Here is a 19174-nt window from a genome sequence, read left to right as displayed (position 1 = left end):
TGCACGAGAGGGCTCGCGCCAGCACCTCGGGAGTTTCTGGAGAAGGAAAGCAGTGCAGGGTTCTAACTCACAATCAACAGGCGGGAAGCCAAAGCGAGGGAGACGATCCCGTTGACCAAAAATGTTCGTAGTTCAAAGTTCTAATTCTCTTCTCTGAAGCCCGGCGCTGTGGCCGTCCGGAATGCCGGAGTGACAGTGCCCGCGCTTCTCACTCCCCAGCCTTCTGGCCACGCGGTGAAGACACCGCACCGCCTCCGTGGGCGGCGGAGGGTGGGCCTGGAGCTCGCTGCGCGCCCCTCACTTCCGTCTGCAGCAGCGGGGACCCCGCCTCCGCACCCTCTAAGAAAGGGAAACTCCTCCCGGGCTCCCCAGTTTCTGCCACCGAGCCCCTTTCTCGTGCCCCAGATCATGCTTATGTGTAAAATTGAGTATTGGGGTTTTCCACAGTCTCACGGTTTCTCCTCTTTCTCCTTGGGCTAGCCAAGGCAAAATAAGATTTATTTTTAATTATTTTTCTGTATTAAAAAATTAATTACAGCGCCTAGGAAATTACACAGATAGTACAGAGAGGTCCAGTGCACCCTTCGTCTGGTTTCTCCAGTTGATTACATCTTATTTAACTATGGTACGATGCAAAACCAGGAATTTGCTATGTGTGTGATATGTGTGTGTGTAGGTCTGTGTCATTTTATACCAAGTGTAGATTCCTGTAACCGACACCAAAATCAAGATAGAAAACACTTCTATCACCACAAAGGCCTCAGTGCAGCTGCCCCTTTACTGTCACACCCAGCCTGTCCTCCCACCTCTAACCCCTGCTGATAACTCATCTATTCTCCATCTCTATATTTTGAGAGGTTGTATAAACAGAATCTTACAGTATAAAACCTTTTTAAAAAACATCTTTATTGGAGTGTAATTGCTTTACAATGTTGTGTTAGTTTCTGCTTTATAACAAAGTGAATCAGCTATATGTATACATATATCCCCATATCCCCTCTCTCTTGCGTCTTCCTCCCACCCTCCCTATCCCACCCCTTTAGGTGGTCACAAAGCACCACTGGGCTGATCTCCCTGTGCTATGCTGCTGCTTCCCACTAGCTATCTATTTTACATTTGGTAGTGTGTATATGTCCATGCCACTCTCTCACTTCGTCCTAGCTTACCCTTCCCCCTCCCCGTGTCCTCAAATCCATTCTTTATGTCTCCGTCTTTATTCCTGTCCTGCCCCTAGGTTCATCAGAACCTTTTTTTTTCTTTTTAGATTCCATATATATGTGTTAGCGTACGGTATTTGTTTTTCTCTTTCTGACTTACTTCACTCTGTAGGACAAACTCTAGGTCCATCCACCTCACTACAAATAACTGAATTTCGTTTCTTTTTATGGCTGAGTAATATTCCATTGTATATATGTGCCACATCTTCTTTATCCATTCATGTCAATGGACACTTAGGTTGCTTCCATGTCCTAGCTATTGTAAATTGTGCAGCAATGAACACTGTGGTACATGTATCTTTTTGAATTATAGTTTTCTCAGGGTAAATGCCCAGTAGTGGGATAGTTAGGTCATATGGTAGTTCTACTTTTAGTTTTTTAAGGAACCTCCGTACTTCTCTCCATAGTGGCTGTATCAATTTACATTTGATACTGATTCTTTTTCTACTCAGCATCATGCTCTGCAGATTCATCCAAGTTGTTAGGTATATCCATAGTTCCTTTTAATTGCTGAGGATATATCACAGTTTAACCAGTCACCCATAGTAAGATGTTTTGGTCGTTTCCAGTTTGGGGCTATTACAAATAAAGCTGCTCTGAAGAACCAGGTACAGATCTTTGTGTGGACATGTTTTCATTTCTTTGGGAAATGCCAAGAAGTTTGGTTGTTGAGTCTATGGTCTGTATGTTTAGGTTTTTAAGAAATTGCCAAACTGCTCTTCAGAGTGGTTGTACCATTTTACATTTCCATCAGCAATACATTAGAGATTCAGTTTCTCCACATCCTTGCCAGCATATGGTAGTTTCATTACTTTTATTTTAGCTGTTTTAATAAGTGTGCAGTGCAGTGATATCTTATTGAGTCTTAATTTGCACTTCCCTAATAGCAGATGATGTTGAATATCTTCTCATGTGTTTATTTGCCATCCCAATATCTTCTTCAGTGAATTTTTTTTTTTTTTTTTTTTTTTTTTTTTTTTGCGGTACACGGGCCTCTCACTGTTATGGCCTCTCCCGTTGCGGAGCACAGGCTCCGGACGTGCAGGCTCAGCGGCCATGGCTCACGGACCCAGCCGCTCCACGGCATGGGATCTTCCCGGACCGGGGCACGAACTTGTGTCCCCTACACTGGCAGGCGGACTCTCAACCACTGCACCACCAGGGAAGCCCTTCAGTGAAACTTTTAAAAATATAGTTTACCCACTTTCTAATTCAACTGTTTGGCCTAACTGCTGTTCAGTTTTGAGGGTACTTTTTATATGCTAGATGCCAGTCCTTTGTCAAATAAGTGGTGTGTAAATATTTTTCTTCTGTCTGTACCTTGTTATTTATCCTCTTAACAGAGTCTCTCACAGATCAAAGTTTTTAATATTGATGAAGTTCTATTAATTTTTTTATAGGTTATACTTTTGATGTCCAGTCTAAGAACTCTTCACCAAATGCTGTGTCCCCAGATTTTTCTCCTATGTCTTTTTCTAAAAGTTCTATGGCTTTACATTTGACATTTTGAGGTCTCTATTTTGTTCCATTGACCTAAGTGTTTCTTTGTCCTCCAATACCTCACTGGCTTGAATACTGCAGCTATGTAAGTCTTGAAACCAAGTAGAGTGATTTCTGCCACTCTATACTTTTTGTAAAATAAAATAATTTTGTAAAAATTATTTTAGATATTCTAGGGCCAGTGCCTATTCAAATAAATTTTATAATATATTTGTGTATCTCTACAAAATGCCTTGCTGGGATTTTGATAGGAATTGAGACCTTTACTATGTTGAGTCTTCCAATCTGTGAATAAAGTAGGTCTCACTGTATAGTTAGATCTTCTTTGATTTCTTTCATCAGTGTTTTGCAGCTTTCAGCATAAAGGTCCTGTATGTATTTTGTTAGATTTGCACTTAAGTTTTTTTTTTAAGCATTTGTGCACGGTATAGTATTTCTAATTTTCAGTTCCACATATTCATTGCTAGTACATAGAAATGTGATTATTTTGTATGTTGATCTTGAAACCTACAATGTTGCTGAATTCACTTATTAGTTTTGGGTAGTTTTTTGTTGTTGATTTCTTGGGATTTTCTATGTAGACAATCATGTCACTTGAGAAGACAGGCAGTTTTATTTCTTCCTTTGTGACCTGTATGCATTATATATCCTTTTCTTGCCTTATTGCAATGACTAGAGCTTCCAGTAGTATGATAAATGGCAGTAATGAGAATGGATATCATTGTCTTACCACCAGTCTTAGGGAATTAGGTCCTGTTGGTTGATGGTGTGGTTGAGTTCTATTTCCTTGCTGATTTTTTCTCTACTTATTCTATTAATTGTTGAGAGAGGAACTCCAACTACAATTGTGGATTTGTCTACTTATCATTTCATCTTTATTAGTGTTTGTCCCACATATATTGTAGCTCTATTTCTTAATGAATGCACATTTAGGACTGATGTCTTCTTGATGCATTAACTCCCTTATCATTATACAATGTCCCTTTCTGTACCAGGTAGTTATCTTTGCTCTGAAGTTGATTTTATGCTATAATAATATAACCACTCCTGCTTTCTTTTGATTAATGTTTGTATGATATTTCTTTGTCCTTCCTTGTACTTTAAACCTATCTATATCATTACATTTAAGTTGAGGTTGTTATAGAAATATATCTTTGTGTCAATTAAAAAAATATCCACTCTCCAATCTCTTAATTTATATATTCAGACCATTTATATTAAATGCAATTGTTGCTATGTTAGGATTCAAGTCAACCATTTTATTTATTTATTTGTTTGTTTTCTGTTTGTTCTGTTATTAGTTTCTCTAATTTGTTTTTCCTGCCTGTGGGTTATATAAACATCTTTTAGCATCTCATTTAGATTTAACTGTAGTGCTTTTGACTGTATCTCTTTACGTACCCATTTTCTATGACTGCTGTATGTAAGTCACACTGCTTATGGTATTTTGTTATGGCAACCCAAGTAGACTAAGATACCTACATTTTTCTAATTTTTCCCCAACTCTTTCCTTAATTTGACATGAGTCCTGTAGCCATTGTTCTCTATCACTAACTTTCATGATAATAAAAAGCTGAGAAACATAAAAAACTCAGAATATAAATATTCAGAAATACACCTGCTGACCTACATCTGGTATTGGAAATGAACTAGTTATTTAAATCTAATATTGGCATCTACCCACATGTTACTGCAAACATCTAGGAATGTTTTTATGGTAATTTTTAAAAACAATGCAACAATGTTGTGCTATTATATTTTAAAGAAGCTGGCATTCCAAAAAAGCAATGATAAATGAAGTTCAACATTGTAACTATTGATGGAAGCCTAAGAAAGGAAGATGTCCTAAAGGTTGCAGCCCACCTAAACCTCCTTGTAGAGTTGATAGCCCACATCTGTGAGCCTGATTCTCTGGACTGTGGGTTGTAGATTTGGGTCACAGAGGATAGCCCTCAAATAGTGCAGAAGTCACAGAGATTGAAGACATGCCCCGCCTCTCCCTGGGCCTTGGTACTGGGACCAAAGAAGGCTAGTAGTACAGCTGCACACCAATCCAGAGAAGAAATCTCAGGATCTGTTAGAAGCTGGAGTGAGTCTGGTGTCACCATATTCAATCGCCTGTGCTATGTTGACCCATGTTACTGTGGATAGCGGTGGTGCTGACCTGGGTGCCTCAGCCCTAGGTCTACTCAGCAGTCTTCAAACAGATAAGGAGTATTAGAAATCAGGGAGGTGTGAGAAGGAAAGATTAGCTCTCAGTGGCTCCCTGAGATGTATTCAAAACCCTGTGGAGCTAGAGTAGGAGAATTTTAATTGAAATAGTACATGATTCATATTAGGGTTGGACTAGAGCTAAATATGAAAAAAGATGAAATTCATCTTTAAAGTTTCAAATTCTGTGTTTGTTCTTCTCCCTACTGATACTGTACACATATTCATTTCCACCACTTATTCACACCTCTTCGACCATTACTCCCCCATCCTCCCAACCCCCTCCATCTCACCCATCTACTCCCAATCCCCATCCAAGTGAAAAGTTCCCTATTAAGACAGCCCAAGTCTGATCTCACAAGGCACTCCTGACTTTCTCACCCCAACCCTGAAAACCGTTAGTGATCCAGTTCATCAGATCTCTGCTTACTGCTAGAAAGCTGAAAAATTAAATGAACACTTATCTCCCTATCCAATACCTTTTTTAGATGGCAGTAGCAAACCATGCACTATGTTCATAATTAAGTGTGATCAAGAAACAGACACATTCCCTGCCTTTAAGAGGTAACTTCTGATGGACAAAGCACCATGGCATGCACACAATGGCATAAAACACAGCTCAGACTTTAGGCAGTTCATACTCTAGTTTAGGGGGTATGCAAACTACAGCCTGGGCCAAAGATGGCCCACTAATTGTTTTTGTACTGCCCATGAACAAAGAATGGTTTTTACATTTTCAAATGGTTGCAAATAATCATAAAGAGAACATATTTCATGACACATGGACATTGTATGAAATTCAAATTTCAGTGACTATAAAAACAGAAAAATTTGTTTGGAACACAACTATGCTCATTGGTTTACATATTGTCTATGGCTGCTTTCATACTACAACGGCAGAGTTGAATATTTGCAACAGAGACTGTTTGGACCTCAAAGCAGAAAATATTTACTATCTGACCCTTTGCAGAAAATGTTTGCCAACCTCTCATCTTCTTGGAGAGGCAGGATGGACACAAGTATTCATAACCCAGAGCAAGGTGATATGTGCCACATCCACACACAGAAAAGACATGTTCCAAAAATGCAAGCAAATCCACAAATGCTGCATAGAGAAAGTAGAGTGTGACCCAGGCCTAGAAGGAAGGGTAGAGGGAGGGAACACTGAGGGAACAGCCTCCCTAAAGGCACTGAGGTGGCAATGATTATGCTAGAGATAGGGGAAGCTGGAAAAGGTAAGACAGGGAAGGTAGGATTGGCTTCTGATAATTGTTGTCAATAAAAATGACTAGGAGAGGACTTTTCTGGCTGTCCAGTGGTGAAGGCTTCACACTTCCAATGCAGGGGGCATGGGTTCAATCCCTGGTTGGGGAACTAAGATCCCACATGCCCCATGGCATGGCCCCCCCCAGAAAAATGACTGGAAGACAGTAGTGAAAGAGGGTTCCTTTTCCAAAAGAAACAAGCTGACCAAGTGCAGGAGAAGAAATGAAAAACTCTCTACTCCTGAGGGTAGAAACATGGGAGAAATTATTTAGATAAATGTAAAAGAAAAGGCAAAAGCAATTATACTCCAATAAACATGTTAAAATAAATAAAAATTAAAAAAATAAAAGAAAAGGCAAAGGTACTTTATGGGAATGTTCTAGAGTTTATTTTGCCAGTCAGAGGGTGTAATAATCAAGTCTTTACCAGAAAAGATTACAAAATTGTCCGAGATGGGGGATTAACTAGACACTGACTGAAAGTATAAGTAGTCTAAAAACATAGTATATGGTGAATGTTTTCTTCACTTTGCTGAGAATCTTGTCACTCAAAAGGAAGAAGTAGATTCCATATATACATAGGGGCAGGACAGGAATAAAGACGCTGACGTATAGAATGGACTTGAGGACACGGGGAGGGGCAAGGGGAAGCTGGGATGAAGTGAGAGAGTAGCTTTGACATATACACACTACCAAATGTAAAATAGATAGCTAGTGGGAAGCAGCCACATTGCACAGGGAGATCAGCTCGGTGCTTTGTGACCACCTAGAGGGGTGGGATAGGGAGGGTGGGAAGGAGTCGCAAGAGGGAAGGGATATGGGGATATATGTATACATATAGCTGATTCACTTTGTTATACAGCAGAAACTAACACAACATTGTAAAGCAAGTATACTCCAATAAAGATGTTTTTTTTTAAAAAAGGAAGAAGTATCTGGTAGAACTGGTGCTTTCTTTTTAACTCTGACCAATGTGGAAAGAGTTGATGGTGTGATGGGAGTGACAGAAAGTTTGGGATGATTTTTGCTGTCAACTCTGAGTGTGAGGTGAGGTAGAACATATATATATATATATATATATATATATATATACACACACACACACACACACACAAAACAGACACAAAAACTTCTAAGGAAATAAACTAATGTTTGTGATCATGGTAAAAAAGAAAAAGAAAGAAACAGAGACAGAGAGCCAGAGAGAGAGAGAAAGGCTTTTTTTCTGTTTGAGAGCAAGAAGTTGAACAAATAAGAGCTAGGTTCCACTAATTTGGGTACAAGATCATGTAATTATATATATTGGATATTTTATATCCATATTAATTACCATAAAAGAGGATTAGCAATAACTTATATTTTAAAAATTGCACTTAATGATCCCACAAAAATTGTAACAATAAACAATTTAGCAAAGTTTCAGGGTACAAACACAACCCACAAAACCAGTTGTGTTATGTTTTTATACACTAACAATGAACAGTCTGAAAAGGAAATTAAGAAAAACAGTTCTATCTACAGTAGCATCAAAAAGAATAAAATATATAGGAATATACTTAACCAAGGAGACAGAAGACTTGTTCACTGAAAAATATAAAATGTTGCTAAAAGAACTTAAAGATACAAATAAATGGAAAGATATTTCATGTTCATGGATTGGAAGGTTTAATATTGGTTTTTTTTTTAAGTGACAGACCAACTTTATTTTTTTTAACATATTTATTGGAGTATAATTGCTTTACAATTTTGTGTTAGTTTCTCCTGTATGACAAAGTGAATCAGTTTTATGGTAATATTGTTAAGATGTCAATACTACCCAAGGTGATCTACAGATTTAAAGCAGCCCCTATCAAAGTCCCAAATGTTTTTTGCAGAAAAAGAAAAATCCATCCTAAAATTCATATGGAATCACAAGGGACCCTGAATAGCCAAAATAATCTTGAAGAAGAAGAACAAAGTGGGTTGCCTCACATTTACTGATTTTAATACTTATTACAAAGCTACATTAATCAAAACAGTGTGGTAGTTGCATAAAGACAGACACATAGACCAATGGAATAGAATAGGAAGCCAAGAAATAAAGTCTCACATATATAGTCAAACAATTTTCAATATGGGTGCCAAGACCATTCAATGGGGAAAGGACAGTCTTTTCAACAAATGGTGTTGGGGAAACTGGATATCACATGCAGAAAACAATGGACCTTACTTAGATACAAAAATTAACTCAAAACGAATCAAAGACTGAAACATCAGAGCTAAAACGAAACAACTCTTAGAAGAAAACATAGAGGAAAAGCTATAGAACATGGGATTTGGCAATAATTTCTTGGATATGACATGAAAAGCACAGGCAACAAAAGTAAAAATAGATAAACTGAGCTACATTAAAATTTAAAACTTCTGAGCATCAAAGGATATAATCAACAGAGTGAAAGCAGCCTATAGAATGGGAGAAAATATTTGCAAGTCATATTTCTGATAAGTGGTTAATATCCAGAATATATTAAAAACTCCTACAACTCAACAACAACAAAAAAACGACCTGATGAAAAAATAGGCAAAATACTTGAATAAACATTTCTACAAAGAAGACATACAAATGTCCAACAAGTACATGAAAAGATGCTCAACATCACTAATCATTAGGGGAATGCAAATCAAAATCACAGTGAGATGCCAGCTCACACCCATGAGGATGTCTACTATTTAAAAAACAAAACCAGAAGATAACAAGTGTTGGTGAGAATGCAAATAAATTGGAACCCTTGTGCACTGTTGGTGGGAATGTAAAATTGCACAGCTACTATAAAAAACAGTATGGAGATTCCTCAAAAAATTAAAAATAGAATTATGTATGATCCAGCAACTCCACTTCTAGGTATATATCCAAAAGAAAGCAAGGTCAGGAAGAGATATTTGTACACCCATGTTTATAGCAGCATTATTCACAACAGCCAAAATGTGGAAACAACCCAAATGTCCGTTGATGGATAAATGTATAAACAAAACGTGGTCATATGTATATACATGGTCATATATATATATGGTCATATATATGTATATATACCATGGGATATTATTCAGCCTTAAAAAGGAAGGAAATTCTGATACATGAACAACATGAATGAACCTTGAGGACATTATGCTAAGTGATATAATCCAGTCACAAAAAGACAAATACTGTATGGTTTCACTTATCTGAGGTACCTAGATTAGTCAAATTCAGAAAGTAGAAAGGTGGTTGCCAGGAGGTAGGGGTAGGAGGGGATGGAGAGCTGTTGGGATATACAGCATTTCAGTTTTGCAAGCCGTGAAGAGTTGTGGAGATTGGTTGCACAACAATGTGGGTGCCCTTAACACTACTAAACTGCACACCTCACAATGGTTAAGATAGTAAATCTTCTGCTATGTGTATTTGAACACAGTTTTTAATAAAGGAAAAAATGCATTAATAGTATCATTTGAACTATACTTTACCTGCATTATTTTATTTTCACAACAACCGTGCTTTTATTATTTTCATTTTATAAATGAAAAAGGGAGGCATAGAGAATATTACGAAACTCAAGTTCACACAGCTAAAAACTGTTAGTCTGTTTCTCAAAATTCCAGTCAGTCAGGCTTTTAAGCCCATGCTGTCTTTACTACTCAGCAAAAAGCTATAAACTTATCAGGACAGAACCAAAAAAAAGGTGAGGCAGGGGCTTGAGGCATGAAGTTGGTAATGAAGGAAGCCAAGCAGGTATTTATACTAGTGAACCTAGATTACAGGAACTACAGCAACTGAGTGGAATATTTAGATACCAGCTTCCTGACAAGAAGGGAGTCGGGGCCAGGAGAAAAATATAAAGTACTGCAATCCTCATTACTCAAAAAAGAAAGGAAGCATGTTGGTATGTCAGAAGAGAACAAGCTCTTTCTGGCTCTGAACTCTTGGGATTGGGGGAGTAATTTACCACATCAGCCTTTATAGAAGAAACACTGAAGTACATAATGGATGGTGTCTTCAGTACTGTGGACATTCTGCATGTAGCCATAGCAAACGATGCCAGCTGATGGCATAATTCAAGTCATAGTTCTATAAAATGATGTGTATGGAAAACCAAAATAATAAAATGCAGGTATGGTGCGTTCTGGTGATTTGATTCCACAGGAAAAAACTTAGGGAATATATTACTATTCATGTCTCATAAACTACCAGCCCTGAATATCAATTCTATTTGTCAGGCTTTGGACAGGAGCTGTATAGGAAATGGCTCTAAATTGAGATAAATGAGGTAATCTCTGCTGTTGATTGAAAAGAGATCCAGTTGCTCTAGACACAGCATATCCACCGTTAGTGGATTTGCTAGGAAAGTTAAGGGGCTCAGCTGCGTTGTCCTCCTGTTCAAGTGGACCCCTCCGATTCTGCACGGAGGTTGGCAACAGATTGTACAGCCGGAAAGCAAGAGGATGACTAACTTAACCAATGGGGCCGAAGAACCACTGCTGAGAATCTTTAGAAAATCAGAAAACCAAGAAAAACGGTGTAAACTAGACATGGGTAAATTCTCCATTTCTCCAAGAAGGAAAATGGGGATTTTTAAACCATAAGTTTGAGGCCAGCTCCAGTAAAACTCTAGAGTAACTTAATAAAAGGAGGGAGATTATAAGCACAGGTTTTTATTAAGAACAAGTTTTGTCAAAATACTACATTATTTTAAGTGTTGCTAGACTAATGGTAAAACACTGTGGTCAGGGGATACCCTGTTCATGAATGAATCCCAGCTCTGTCACTCACAAACTGCAGAACCCAGATGACTTTTTCGTTTTGTTTTTTGGCTGCATTGGTCTTCATTGCTATGCGGGCTTTCTCTAGTTGTGGCGAGCGGGGGCTACTCTTCATTGAGGTGTGCGGGCTTCTCACTGCGGTGGCTTCTCCTGTTGCAGAGCACGGGCTCTAGGCGTGCAGGCTTCAGTAGTTGTGGCATGTGGGCTCAGTAGTTGTGGCTTGTGGGCTCGAGCGCAGGCTCAGTAGCTGTGGTGCATGGGCTTAGTTTCTCCGCGGCATGTGGGATCTTCCCGGACCAGGGATCAAACCCGTGTCCCCTGCATCAGTAGGTGGATTCTTATCCACTGTGTCACTGAGGAAGTTCAAGATGACTTTTTTTTAACCTGTCTAGGCCTCAGTTTCCTTGATTATAACCTGGGGATTGTAATACCTACTTAACAGTTCTATTGTGAGCAGTAAGCAAAATAATTCATGTAAATTGTTTAGCATGGCGCCTATCAAAAAGTGGTTGATAAACATTAGTTATTGTGATTTTCTTCTGTGAAAATAAAAAAGCAAGCATAGGTTTAAAATAATGAGTTTAAGGCTCAAAACCCTCGGGAAATGCTTTCATTTTTATTAAAATGCTTTTCTTTGTGCCTATATGTAGGGTAAATTTCTCTATTTCACAGTCTCCTAAGGTTCATTTTTTCAAATACAAATATCGTTAAAGGCTTTGACTAACAATAGAACACAAGAAAGATATTGTAGCTGAGTGTTAGAAAGGTCTTAGGGTCCTTCTAGGGGGCTTTTACATTTAAGTTTTAACCTCCCTAATGTTTAGCTGACTTGTCTATAAGTTACTTTGTAATAAGACTAAGATTTTACACACTATATTGCTGAAGGAATAAGGTATGATTCAATTTAATATGTGCAACAATGTGTGGTCATAGTAAATGGAGAGATGATAAAGGGTTAGCGGTGGTGGTATAAGCACAGATGCTTTTTAGTTACTTTGTTTTGATTAGAAGTGTTTTCTATTTTTTCCTACAATGAGTATATATAAAAACAGCAGAAATATTTTGAATTTTAAGATGTAGAGTGATCAGGAATGTCAAAATCTAAAATTTGTATAATAGGATGAGAACATGCTTGGAATGTATTTGTTTAAATTTTCTAGCCAGTTGAGTTTAGTGGATAGAAATCGTAGCCTCCAGCCTTAGGAAAAATGTGTAAACACATTTCAGAATGTCCATTTATTTACTCATCAAGCACACATTATCCCCAAGATATGCCACATGCTGTGTTATACATTAGGAGTAAGATGATAAGTTAGATAGAGCATAATTCTGGGTGGCAGAGCCTCTTGCCCTTCCTAGAACAAAGCCTAAATTTTCCTAAGTCAGAAGTTCTCAGGTTTGGAGGCACATTCAAGTCATCTGAGGAGACTTTAACATCACCAATGCTCAGGCTCCACCTGAAGAAACTCTAGTTTAATTTAAAAGTGACTCAGGTGACTCTAATATGAAGCTACAGCCTGAAGAATGGGTATTGAAACCGACCGTTGAGGGATATGAGGAGGGGCATGCAGGGATGGAGGGAAGAAAGAGACCGGGTAGAGGCTGGACAGTGATGGCAGAAGTGGATGAGGGATGCGGAGGGCATGGGAAAGAATGATGCCCAGTGACACCCTAAGAAACTACTGTGCACCTGCTTACAGGTATGCCCTGTGTAAATGTGTTTTTTAAATGTTTTACTAAAAAGGATCTGGCCCCTTTAATAAAGGAAAAATCTGTGCCAGCCATCCTGAGACAGGTGGGGAAAACTGCTAGAAGCCTGTGACATAACTCAGTAAAAACAAAATTCCATTTGCATATAAAGAATTTATCATAAACCCCAGCTCCAGTGGAGAGAAGGCTGTCAAACCTCAGCTCAAATGGCACTTGCGGTGGGTCAGACTAGAAAAGACCAATAATCAGAAATACATCAAAACTGCAGGCGCAGAGAAGGTCACTGGGACAAGTCTCAGCAGTTATTGACAATAAGGCAAAGAACATACAGGGAGATTGACAAACGGATTTCAAGAGGCCTGGCAATAGTCCTAAGGCCATGAAAGCAGACTGTGGATATCAGCAAGATATAGCAGCAGGTGGCCGGCTTAGGCTGGGGCAGATATTTGGAGCTTGAACTACAGACCCCAGAGGGATGAAAGGGTGATTATCTCAGGTCAGGGCCTGCATCAGAGGCTGCAATGTGAAGGTGAGCGTGGACAAGAGAAAAACAGACACATTCTTAAAACTAAGATATAAAGAAGGATATGATCACAGAAGTAAGTCAACAGCCTATTTGAGAGTGGACTAAAAGTCAGACTATATCCACGGTTATGTATGGGCCAACTTTAAGAGTGACGTGGCGCCCTTCATGAAGGAAGAGTTCAGGGCCCCCAGCCAGGCTCAGCTGGCGGCAGCTACAGTTAAGTGGCTCCAGCTGCAGGAACTCTAGGGCCTCTTATGAGCGAGCCCCGCCTGTTATCACGAGGCGGGCTGGAAATAGATCCAAGGAGAAGGCAGCAGAGGGCCCCCTTCCTAAGGCCTAAGGCTGCAAGAGCCCCTCTCTCCCCGCCGCTGCACATCAGAGAAAGGTGAGTTCTCCCTGGATCTTAACGGCCCCTGAGCTATTTTTTTCAGTGCTGAACTTGGCTGTCAGAAACGCTGAAAGGGGGTAAACCAGGAATGTTGGGAAGGCAGTTAGCGTGGGGTAAGAATGCCTGCAACACAGGAGAGGGCTACCAGGGAGGACTTTACACGTTCTGTGATGATGCGACTGCAGGCGAGAGCAAAAGAGGTGTGTTTGTTCATTTGTTTGGGGAGGGGAGAATCACTTTTTTTTTTTTTTTTTTTTTGCGGCACGCGGGCCCCCCCACCGCCGCGGCCTCTCCCGCCGCGGAGCACAGGCTCCGCATGCGCAAGCTCAGCGGCCATGGCTCACGGGCCCAACCACTCCGCGGCATGTGGGATCTTCACGGACTGGGGCACGAACCCGTGTCCCCTGCGTCGGCAGGCGGACTCTCAACCACTGCGCCGCCAGGGAAGCCCGAGAATCACTTTTTTAAGAGAATGAAAGGCAAGACAATTACATTGAGATTTTCATAGCAATGCACATTGTTATCAAACGGTTAAACTTAAGTTCCTGGTACATAGTATATGGCTTAATTTCAGTTGTATAACATTGAAAAAGAGGTTTGCCTGAATGCAGAACAATTAAAAATAAAATTAGATTAAGCAGTTACAAATAAGAGTTGGCATTTAGGAAGTTTGGCATTATTATCAACGTATTTCTTTATACAAAGCGCTTAAAAGTGTGCCTCTGAGAGGTTTCCCTGGTGGCGCGGTGGTTGAGAGTCCGCCTGCCGATGCAGGGGACATGGGTCCGTGCCCCGGTCCGGGAAGATCCCACATGCCGCGGAGCGGCTGGGCCCGTGAGCCATGGCCGCTGAGCCTGCGCGTCCGGAGCCTGTGCTCCGCAACGGGAGAGGCCACAACAGTGAGAGGCCCGTGTACCACAAAAAAAAAAAAAAAAAAAAAAAAAAATAGTGTGCCTCTGAGCTCCTGCTGCCACTGCTACTACAGCTGCTCTATTTAAAAAATAAACATTTAATAGGCAGAATAATGGTTATGAGCCAAACTGATGGAACAAAAATCATGACTTTGCCACTTACAATGAGAGTGACTTTGGATAAGTCACTTAATTTCTGTCCCTTATTTCCATCAGCTGTAACATGGAGATAACAACAGTACCATAGGGTCATAAGGAAAATTAGGTGAGTTTATATTCATAAAATGCTTACAGCAGTGCCCAGGTACGTAGCAGGTACAATATCACAAGTGTTTGCAATTATTATAAGTCTAATTAAATAATATAAAAAATGTTAAATCTCCCTGTAAATCAGTAGTTCCCAAACTTAGCTAAATGTTGGAATCTCCTGGGGCACTTTAAGATGTATGACACCTGGATCCCACCCCGAGTGATTATATAATGGAAACTCCCTAGATGATTGTAATGGATAATTAAGTTTGAGAATCATTCATGTAAATAATGACTCCCTTGCTTCAAGTAATGAGTTTCATTTAATTAAATAGGTCATTTTATAATAAATGAGTCTAATGAGAGCTAACCAAACTGCAGATATAAAACCAACTGAAAAGAATCAGCTTTGTGACCCAATTTGGGAGGTACTTGCAGTGAGTTCCTCATACTTGTTTTATGTATTACATAATTCTAGTACTATGAGAAACACTGTAAACACCATGAAAAACAATATTTAATTGCCAGCTCAATGGAGCAGGGATCATTTGAGCAGATGCTATATCAAGGGAGCCACAAGGGGGAAAAGGCCTCTGTCCTCAGGATGGTGTATGAACTCATGCAAAGACTATACTCAGAAGCTTTTATTATTCCTGTGTATTTGTTTATGATGAGGGTAACACAGAATTGCTGATGTTCCCAGGATAGTGTAGCCCACATGCTACTGGTTGAAACAGAGATTTTCCTCCAGGGCCACTTCTGGGGCACTAGTACAAAAATAGTAACCGATGCTACATTTTCCAGGAAATGCCAGAGTATCATAGAATGGGAAATCAGTTTTTATCTCAGAGTCTGAGTAGCAGATAGTTCTTTGGGCCGAAGGGAGATTAAAGTGTGTGCATCGCCTGTTAGAAAGGCAGAATCCAGTGATTGCAGAAAGACCACAGCCACAAGATCACTGCAGACCCCGGGGGTATTCAGATTAGAAAGTTTGAGAGCTGTAAAATTCCTGAGGTTGGTAAGCAAGGCAGGCAGCCAGAATTTTGTGCAGTGTTTTGGAAGGAAACAGCATTTTCTGAAGAAATTGATTGCATGCTGCTTAAAGACCAAATTTAGAACAATAAACAAAGGCATAAAATCTCTCTGATTAGTATCAGGAACTCTGAACTGCATAGGATGTAAGGGAAGAGTCCTTTAGCTGCACTGGTCAAAGGCAATGGCCAGTTTTTGAGTGAAGACACAAAGGCCATCCACACCTACCATATACCCTTCTTGTATAGCCCATGTATGCTTAAATGTGTATAATTCCCATCACAGAATAAATTTACGGTCAGTCTCAGCAAGTCCATGTGAGAGGTAGCACGGCATAGCACAGCACAACACGACTGATTCAGACTTCCCAGGTTTGAATCCTGGCTCTGCCATGTACTCACTGGGGAAGCTTGGGCAGTTTTTTCATCTGTAAAATAGAGTCCATAAAAGTACCTTCTCTCAAAAAGCTGTTATGTAGATTAAAAGAATTCATATTTGTAAACCACCTAGAAGAGTGTCTTCACACTGCTATAGAAATGCTTCTGAAATAAGTAAATCTTCATCAAGCCTCAAATTAGAAATTCCTTTCTGACTTCATTATGTGTAGTCATGTTCCTGGATCAGGTGTCTATCTGATAATCAAAGTCCCAACTCTGGCATTCAGACGTGCAGAAAATAAGCCATACTTCTTTTGGAAACGTGTTTTGCTGGGATTATCTCTACCTGAATGAGGACTGTGTTATAACACCCACTTAGAGGGTATCAGGATGACAGACAGGATGCAATTTAAGAATCTGAGGGCATCATTTGTCTATTACTCTCATATCAGGAAATAGGATGTTAATAAACTTCCTTGGATGTCAAGAATACCAAACAGCGCATGAGATTCAACCATTCATACTCAAAACTCTGCCCAGTGTTTGTATTTGTTTGGCTGGTTGGTTGGTTTGTTAGTTTGTTTGTTTGGTTTTTATGTTTATTGTTCAGCGTTTTTACAGTCTGGAGAAGAGACATGAAATTGCAGAAGCCTATGCTTCTCATATTTTCTGGGGTTGGCAATGCTCAGGGCAGAGACAGCTCTTTCAATTATGAGTCTCGGCCAGTGTTGGCCACAAGGAAAAATGAATGGCCACACAGTCCTAAGGGGCCAGTATTTTTTTTTTTTAGTTTTATTTGCATTTATTTTTTTGTGGCATTTATTCCCAGGCCATAAGTTTTTTGTTTCTTCGGTTTCTTCTGGGTTATCTTTTTCTTCTGTGCAGCCCCCTTTTCTGGTTTAGGAACAATCTGTTCTTTTTCAGTAAGGATCATCTCAATGTGGCAGGGAGAGCTCGTGTATGGGTTGATCTGACCACGAGCTCTGTAAGTCCTGTGCTACATCTTGGGGATTTTGTTCACCTGGGTACGCTCAATGACCAGAGAATCTACATCTAAGCCCTTAAGTTCAGCATTACTCTCTGCATCTTTGAACATGTGCAGTAAAAATTCAGGAATCTTTTTGGGTCACTGACCCTGTGTCCAGCCCCACTGTTTGGCCTGGGCACACCTACCAATTCGACCACCATAACAAAGGAATGGCACACATTGCTTCTGTAAAGTGACATCCTTCAGATGCTTGGTAGCTTTTCTGCTCTGCATACCCTTAATGGCCTGGGCAGTTTCACGAGTGTTAAAGTGAACATGAAGATTTGAACCTCTTGACTTGCATGATTTTGTGGGGTTTTCTGGGTCAAGGGAATAGAAAACCATTTTTAGAGGTCACCTCAGGCCATTTACCAGAAAAGCAGCAGTTAGTATTTCTATATCACATAGAAGCTGAAGCCCAAATTCACCGTATCTGCAGCAGGGACTCAAAGAAGCTACCCAGTGACATTCTGCCCCCAAAGTGCTCTGGCTAACTCGTTACAAGCTTTATCTTTGATGGGCCAGTGACTCTCTCAGCTGGTTTAGTGGCAAAACACTGTTGACCCTCAGCCAATTTCTACATGGTATCATCATGGTAAAAGGATGACTCTAAGCAGCTCCTCTGGCCATACCTGCCCAGAGCGGTAAAAAAGGAATGTATGCCAGCACCGTGCATCCTGAGTGGCATAAACAGCTGACACCCTCCCACTTGGGATTTTAAGTTTTCATCCTTCTTAATGTGTGCAAGTGTCATAAGACTTTGACACCTCTCCCAGGATTTCTCGGGATATTTCCTGAAGAGCATTTGGCCTAGAACCCTATTGCTCCAGACTGTACCTCGTCTCTCTTCCTCTGCTGTTCTCTTTACAGCTAGACTTGCAGGTAGATTTGTGTTAAAATGCTTAAAAATGAAGGTTATATATATATATATATATATATTTGTTGTTGTTGTTGTTGCGGTATGCGGGCCTCTCACTGTGTGGTCTCTCCCGTTGTGGAGCACAGGCTCCGGACGCGCAGGCTCAGCGGCCATGGCTCACGGGCCCAGCTACTCCGCGGCATGTGGGATCTTCCTGGATCGGGGCACGAACCCATGTCCCCTGCATCGGCAGGTGGACTCTCAACCACTGTGCCACCAGGGAAGCCCAGAAATCATATTAATACAGCTCAAAATTTACCTTATTTTGTTCAAAAAAAAAAAAAAAAGAAGCACAGAGTGAATTGTCGAGTTTGAGCTATGAATGAAGCTTTGGGTAGATTTCAAGGCAACAATGCCAATCGGCCTACTGAGTTTATCCCAAAGTGGACTGAAAGTTTGAGGAATCTGGCTGTGCTACTTAGATTGCCTAACCCATCCCATTAAATATTATTTTCTAGACCCAAAATTTCCCTTTTAGATCATTATCCATTGTCTGTTTTCTTGCCTGTGGTAATTACTGGGCTCCTGCACCACTGGAAGTACAGCAGAAACATGCAACACATTCTTTTTTGTATTATGCTCCTAACCCTGTTTCTAAGTCCCAAGCAAACTCTCATCATCCTAAATTTACACATTCCTATTTTTCCTTAGAGAATGGTATGCATTTCGATTACTAAAATAATATAGTGGAAAAATATTTGCAATAAAACTTTTTTCTCTTATTTTTAATTTTTATACAATTTTTAAAGGTTTCACTCCATTTACAGTTATTACAAAATATTGACCGTATTCCCCATGTTGTACAATACATCCTTGTAGCCTATCTTACTCCCAATAGTTTAAACTTCCCACTCCTCCATTCCTATTTTGTCCACCCCGTTCTCCCCAAGGGTAACCACTAGTTCTCTATATCTGTGAGTCTGCTTCTTTTTTGCTGTATTCACTAGTTTGTTGTATTTTTTAGATTCCACATATAAGTGGTATCATACAGTAGTTGTCTTTTCTGTTTGACTTATTTCACTTAGCATAATACCCTCCAAATTCATCCATTTTGCTGCAAATGTCAAAA

General features: G+C 39.9%; 1 protein-coding gene, 1 long non-coding RNA gene and 1 pseudogene across 3 annotated transcripts in view; 1 reads left to right on the top strand and 2 right to left on the bottom strand.

The window, feature by feature from the left end:
- The window catches only part of LOC309815528, a 460183-nt gene that overhangs the window by 338222 nt on the left and 102787 nt on the right, over window positions 1–19174 (top strand). The gene's annotated exons all lie outside the window — the stretch shown is intronic.
- Window positions 14539–19174, bottom strand: part of LOC309815488 (uncharacterized protein) — a 247962-nt gene continuing 243326 nt past the window's right edge. The window contains exon 3 of the transcript XR_014295885.1: window positions 14539–14554. The gene's annotated coding sequence lies outside the window, so the exon portion shown is untranslated. The remainder of the gene's footprint in view (window positions 14555–19174) is intronic.
- LOC309795751 (large ribosomal subunit protein uL22-like) lies at window positions 16936–17531 on the bottom strand (annotated as a pseudogene). The gene has a single exon. The product of its transcript is annotated as a large ribosomal subunit protein uL22-like (transcript).

The sequence above is a fragment of the Mesoplodon mirus genome (genome assembly GCF_964341445.2).
Source record: "Mesoplodon mirus genome assembly, chromosome: 2".
NCBI lineage: Eukaryota > Metazoa > Chordata > Mammalia > Artiodactyla > Ziphiidae > Mesoplodon > Mesoplodon mirus.
Note: the sequence above shows the minus strand (reverse complement) of the source record. Positions and strands in the feature narration are given on the sequence as shown.